General features: G+C 41.2%; 1 long non-coding RNA gene across 1 annotated transcript; it reads right to left on the reverse strand.

Moving 5' to 3' along the window:
• Window positions 1–4673: 4673 nt before the first annotated feature.
• LOC119087546 lies at window positions 4674–6404 on the reverse strand. The gene is made up of 2 exons (XR_005091012.1): window positions 6010–6404; window positions 4674–5030 (listed from the first exon to the last, which is right to left on the reverse strand). It is a non-coding gene; the product is annotated as an uncharacterized LOC119087546 (long non-coding RNA).
• Between the last annotated feature and the right edge of the window lie 827 nt (window positions 6405–7231).

The following is a 7231-nucleotide window of genomic DNA, read 5'->3' on the forward strand; positions in this document are numbered from 1 at the left end:
AAACCTTAAACTGTGAATTTCTTCTGGTTGGTAGGAGCTAGAGGAAAAGAGAGTCTTTGTAGTCATCTGGCAATGGTTTCCGGTCCAGAGGCATAGCTTTTGTAGGCAAAAATCTTGCAGCTGTGAATAGGTGCTTAGTTGTCAGAGAAGTGCACACAACTGTTTAAACTCCTACCTGAGCAATGGGCCTCAGCTTCCTGGGTATCTTCAGGGTTAAGATTCTGGGTATGAAATGACAAGGACTGTCATCAGAATTAACTCTGCTCTTAATCCTCCTTCAATATCTATTGTCTTCACTTGTAGGGTTTTGGATTTTAGTCAGTAACTAATAGTGAATGGAGGGTTAGGTGTCTGTAGTAAACTTGTAGGAAAATGGAAGTTCTGTAGTCCACCACCCCTGTTTCACAAGTGTTTCACCCACCTCTGCCTCTCCCTGACCTATGTACACACTCAACTCCAGATGATGATTAGATTAGGAGGAGGAGAAGAAAACTAAAAAAGCCAGCTGGGTGTGGTGCCACATGATGTAATCCCTAACTCTGGTGGTAGAGGCAGGAGGATCACTGTAAGTTCAAGTCTAGCCAGAGATACATAGAGACCCTGTCTCAAAACAAAGCAAACCAAAGAGTATGCAAAACAGGGAAGGTAGACTTGCTGGTATAACCTGAGTAGCAGAAAGGGTCTGGGCCCCAACACTGAAGGATGGCGGTGTTAGGGGCAAAGTGGTTAGACAGAGGCAGGTCAGGGGTGAGCCCTTGTGGAGTCTCATTGGATTGCTATCTTCTCAGAAGATGAAAGAGCTTATTAAAGAGGTTTTAACAATTTTAAGAGAAAACAGAGAAACCATGAAACATTTCTCTATGACATAGTGCCTGGGATCAGAAGATAGAGGAGAGTAAGGTCAATGAGCAGTGTGGAGACTCAAAAGGTGAATGACGGAATGTAGAAAGAAACATTTCCCACTTCACTTAGCTGTCTGCTTTCCTGGGGACACTGAGGCTCACGAAAACCAGTAGAAAGTGAATTTAATCACAGAGAGGTTTTTCCCAAGTAGGTATAGCCATAGTGGAGTTCAGAGAATATGGAAAAAAGTGATTAAAATGATATATTATCTCAGTTTAAGATGGGGAAGGAATGAAGTAAGGATGAGAGATGAGTTAGGGGCAGGGGAAAGATAGACTACAAATCTGATGGATAAAGCCCATGAAACTTGATTTCTGTGTCCTCAGTTAAATGAATTATTTTTATTTTACTTTTTGGTTCTTCTTGGCAGCATGTCACTCTCTTGCTGTGGGATGGTCTGTATGTCAAATTGCTCTGATTGGTCAATAAATAAAACACTGATTGGCCAGTGGCCAGGCAGGAAGTAGGTGGGACAAGGAGAGAGGAGAATTCTGGGAAGCAGAAGGCTGAGGCAGAGAGACACTGTCAGCCACCGCCATGACAAGCAGCATGTGAAGACTCCAGTAAGCCACAAGCCATGTGGCAAGGTATAGATTTATAGAAATGGATTAATTTAAGATATAAGAATAGTTAACAAGAAGCCTGCCATGGCCATACAGTTTGTAAGCAGTATAAGTCTCTGTGTTTACTTGGTTGGGTCTGAGCGGCTGTGGGACTGGCGGGTGACAAAGATTTGTCCTGACTGTGGGCAAAGCAGGAAAACTCTAGTTACAAATGGTGCCCAACGTGTTGGCAAGAGTTTCCACCTAAAACCTGAGAAAAAAAGATTCTAAAAACGGATCTAAAAACAGTTCCTAGTTGTTTCTCTCAAGCTAGTGGCAGCCTGCGTGTTTAAGCTACTATGGCAGGTTCCTGGCATGTGTGCTCGACCTGCAGTTTGGCGGGAATGAGGCCTCTGCAAGTGGCACATTAAGCTGTGTGGTGGATTTAGCCTTTGCTAGTACAAAACAAAAAAAGAGGTTTCTGGGCTACATGCTGCTTTGATAAAAGCATAGACCCAGGATGGCTCCCAGAGCTGGTGGAAAACATACCACTGCCATTTTGGGAAGCTGAAGTGGGCGGAGCCAGCAGCCACAGCGCCATTTTAAGAATACGACGCCCCCATTCCCAAAGAGGTGGTGTGGGGCGGGTGGTTTTTTGGTCTTTTTAATGGGTTTTGGGTCTGGGATAATTTTCATTGTTTAGGGGGGTTGGTTACAAGTTGTTGTCAAGGGTTAGGAAAAAGGCCAAGCAAAGGAGATTAGATTTAAGGTTCTTGTTTAAAAAAAAAAAAAAAAAAAAAAAAAAAGAAGGAAAGAAAGAAAATAAAAAGACAATTACTAGTTTTAAATACTTTACATTGGATTGGATTGTTTTATACAAATTTGAAACTGATATTGTTAGAAAATGCTATATGTATATTTCTAATTGTATTTATACCATTCATTTAACAATGTAATGCAATTTTCTGATCCTTGAATGTTATTATTACCAACTATTAGGATATAAAGAAATGAAAGTTAGTATTTAGACATTACAATAGAACTTGTAGTCATATTAGATATGTTTTAAAAAATTGAGCAGAGATGTTTTAGACAGGTCATCTTCAAACCCTTCAGAGATCTACAGAATATGGCATTTAAAATGTTTTAATAACTTAGAAAATTTTTCTTTTTTGAGACATGTCGGCTCCTGGCAGTACCAATCTACTTCAGAGAAAATATGGCCATTGATGAAACTGCATATGGAGTCAACTTTCATTGTGGCAAAAGTTAGTCACTGGACAACAAAGTATCCTCGAATCAACAGGACAAAATGGACAGACAGAACACGAAACAAAGGACTACTGATTCTTGCCAAAACAAGTGTGGTTATGGCTTTATCAAAAGGCATCTTCTGAGGCCAGGACAATATGGCCCCATCCCTGAAGTGGCCTTCGCAATCCGGAAAAGGTACAGTGCCCTTTTCTTCGAAGGCAGCTTAACAGGCAGAGGGCCGATGGCTTCTGTTGTACAATGGAACAGCAGCTGAAAGCTCACGCCTCTTGATAGTAGACTGGCATTTAATAGAGGGATGTGGAGAAGGAGGGGATGCTGAGATGAAGCCATATATACACAGCCAAGAAGAATGGACAACTGAATTCAAAAACTGTCAACAATTTCCAGAATTTAAAATCCTGAATCATGACAGGACACTAGTGGAATTCAGGTGTTTCTGGTACATGGACTTCTCTCACCCAATGTGAGGTTGAACTGTTGACCTTGTGTACATCCTACTTCACAAATGAGTCTGTCAGATACGCTAAGCCTATAGGCTGAAGATGATGCCCCAACACTGTGGAGAAACCTCAAGTGACTGTCCAGGCAGCTGGTTGTTTCTGTCAACTCACAATTTTTTTGGAAGTTGCTTGCATGCACTTCCTGTTTTTATTTTTGTTAGCTAATATTATTTCCTTCTTGGGTCTCTGAGGGAGTTGAAGATTAGTTAGTTATTGTTGAAGATTAGTTACTTATAGTTGAAAATTATTAGGATAGAAAGTGCACTAGATACATCTTGGATTTACCAAAATAGGATAGATAATGGAATTATTTTCTCTGATTTGTCAAATACAAATGGACTAGACATTGTTTAGGTATTTATTACTTGTATATATTGTATATAGTTATTGTACTTTTGTATATAGTTTTTCTTATGTTAGTTATAATCTTTTGCTTTTTTTTCTTTTTATTAAAATAGAAAAGGGGAAATGTGGTGATATTCTAATTGTACTGAAATGTGATTTTAATTGTATGTTAATAAATAAAGTTGCCCCGGGGGTCAGAGCTATTAGAGCCATAGATAGAGCGTGGTGGTGGTGGCGGCGGCGGCGGCGGCGGTGGCGCGCCGGCGGCAGCAGCACACGCCTTTAATCCCATAGATCTCTGTGTGTTCAGGGATACAGCCAGCATTGGAGACATACGCCTTTAAGACCTAGAGGGCTGTACATACAGACAGTGACGAGGCAGTCACGTGTCTGGGTTTACAACCAATGAGAAGGCAGAACAAAATACTATGAAAAGACAGACACACAGGAAATAGCTCTCTTTCAGGAAGCTAGGACCACCGCAGGAGGAAGGGTGAGATTTTAGCTCTGAGCTCTGACCTCTTGGCTTTCTCTTTTACATTGGTTCTGTGTTTCTTATTTAATAAGACGGTTGGTTACATCTACACTCTCTAGCCCAGGCTGGCAAGTAAGTGAATGATTTTGAGTCCCTGTGTGATCACTCAGAGGTCAGTAAGTGATGGTGATATGGGTCATTTAGTGTATCCTTTGAGTTACTCCATTCAAGTCAATAAATATTAGCATTGAAAAAGGTAAATCAGATGTTTCTGTGTTGTATATGCTCAGACATTCGTAATCATGGCAGAGAACTTAGACATGTTTATCTATACAAACATGTTGTTTTGCTTAGTTTTATGACTGTGAGATACTAGGACTATGCCGTCTTGACACCCACCCACTCCCACTTTGCTGTTTATGTAGAAGAATTGACAAATATGAGCATTTGAGATTGTTTTCCCCATTTATAAAAAGAAAGTGACTGCTGGGAATGGATACTGCTATAAGAATTCATACCATGCCATATTTCTGGCAGATTTTCCATGGCAGATACAAGTTGAGAAAAAGTAAATCACTGTGTGCTGAAACCTCTGAAAGATCATGCAAGATGCACTGCACTGATTGCTTTGAGTGGAGGAGAAAATTATTTTGCTTTATTAGCCATATCCAAACTAGAGGACAAGGTACAGTAAGAACAGAGACTAGGGGGTCATTTCATTTACTGTTAGACCAAAACAGACCAAGGAATATCTGCTTGGGTGACAATAACCAAATAAGAAGAGTTCTGAAATAACAGCCGGAGGCACTGGAGTGGAACCCTCAATCCCTGCAGCTCTTCATCTCCCTTGGGCCTGCTGTCACTCTGCTGTTTAGGAAAGTCTGTTTGCATGCAGGCTGGATGCTGAGTTCTCTGGGGCACAGCACAGCGGGCAATGGGTTAGGTGTGACTGTATCAGAGCTTTCACTCTATAAATGCTCGACTTCTGTCCTAAAGGAACAGGCATAGGAGAATAAGGAGGATCTCAGATGAATGAGGTTATCAGATCAAAGTGCCGCTGACTGCAGTCAGTGGACCAGACCCCTGGAATTTGGCAGGAAGCCAGATGTCCCAGCATGTTGAACAAATTCCCCTTTGCCAGATTTTAACCAATCATTCCTCTCAGAAAGATAAATGGCTGTCTTTTTGACTGGGGCTCTAGGGAAAAGGCCTTCTTCTGTTGCATTCAAACCCTTAGCAGCTATCCTGGTTCCGTTTCTGTTACTGGAGTAAAACACCCTAACAAAACGTCACTTTGGAGAGGAAGGACTTATTTTATCTCACAATTCCCAGTCACTGTCCATTACTGAGAGACAGCCAAGGGAGGAACTCTCAGCAGCTAATCAAAGCACAAACACATGGAGACCATAGGAGAAACTGATGCACCCATGCTGCCTGCTTGCTCTTCTCTCAGCTAGCTTTCTTTACTCTTACACAGTACAGGATCCGTCCAAGAAATGGTGCTGCCCATATTCAGAGTGGGTCTTCTCAAGTCAATTAACAATCAAGACTATCCTCCCCAGCCTCACCACCCCTCCACGCACACACCAAGGCACACTTAGAGGCATGATCTACACAATTCCTCAATTGCAGCTCTCTTCTCAGATGGTTCTAGGTTATGGTAAGATGACACTTAAAACTTCTCATTACAGGAGCACATGTTGAAATCTCCTTGCACCTTAAAGACACAGAGTAAAAGTATTGCTGCCATGAGGACCAGCCTCCAGCAGCTCAGGGATAGTGGGCGATACACTGAGTCAGCTAACTAACCATTCAACTTGACTTCTATCTGAGGGAGTAAAACTTAACTCTCTGGGGCTGGTGAAAAAGGGAAACACACACAAACACACACACACACACACACACACACAAATACACACACACACACTCACTCACTCACTCACCGGCCTCCCACATGTCAAAATCTCACCTAGGGTGCTGATGAATGCCAAGCCTTCAGCTGGTCAGAGAAACTGAAGAGGAGATGCAGAGTAGGCGAACTACTGGACAGACAAACAGACACAAGGACTTTTCTGAGGGCCAAAGCTTAGTTCTTCATTTTATTATTCTTTCTGTTGCTTTTTTTACTCTGTTCTTTTTCTGTTCTGTTCTACCCTGACGTTTCCCTTCTGCCTTTCCTGATGTCTTCCTTCTAGCTGCTTCCTGATGTCTTCTTTCTACATCTTTCCTGGTGTTTTCCTTCTCTCCTGTCTTTATTTTCTTCCCTTACAGCTTATATACGCCAACAAAATCTTTCCAGCAAAATAAAAGTTACAATGTGGTTACATTTTGTTTTTTAAGTGAATGATTGCAATGAATACAAGTAAAAAAAACAACATGTTTTTCATCTCCCTTACATGATTAAACATTTCATGTATTTCAGGTGAAAAACAAGTTGTCCCAAGAACCCACATATATTCATGCCCAAGCAACTTGTCATAGATTAACAGAGTGTAAGCAAGCATGGTATTTTTATCAGCCAGTTCTTTTGTTAGCAGGCTGCATTTTGCAGTTACAAAGAAAGGACCAATCGTTTTATTATTTGTCTCAAAGGGTGATCTTATAAAAAAAATCTTAAAGGAATCATAAATTTAAACTTTTATATGTGAAAAACAACTAGTCAGCTCTATTTTAAATCCTCAGGTGCATAACCACTTATCAACAGTTTTTAGAACAGGAAGCTAAGGGCAGAAGTGGGTACAAGGAATTAATTACTGCCTTTGATCACCAACCCATCCTAGCAAGAAAGGTACATCAGCCAGCAATAGCCAGGTTGCCATTGTTTTATTCCCTGACCTCAATGAGTTCCTTGTTCAACTATTAAGAGTGTGTCTTTATAAACTTTAAATTGTTCTCTAAGATTTTCTACCTCAAAGTCATTAACAAAAGCATCTTAACCTAACCTCACTAACAATTCTGCATGTCTAAATTCTTTCGAAGGGTGGGGGTTGAATCATTAATCTGCTTCGGCAGCAGTGCTTGGAAAAAGTCAATCACTGTTATTTTAAGTACCAGTGACACTTCCCAGCGAGGGGCCAGAAATTCCTCTGAGAGTTTTCATATACCCCATAGATTATGAGGGATGTGGTGACCGAGAAGACAGCAATCAGTAACAGCATGAGGTCCCCAGGACATGTAGTTGCTGTGGGATG

Source organism: Peromyscus leucopus, chromosome 3, assembly GCF_004664715.2.
Source record: "Peromyscus leucopus breed LL Stock chromosome 3, UCI_PerLeu_2.1, whole genome shotgun sequence".
Classification (NCBI taxonomy): Eukaryota; Metazoa; Chordata; class Mammalia; order Rodentia; family Cricetidae; genus Peromyscus; species Peromyscus leucopus.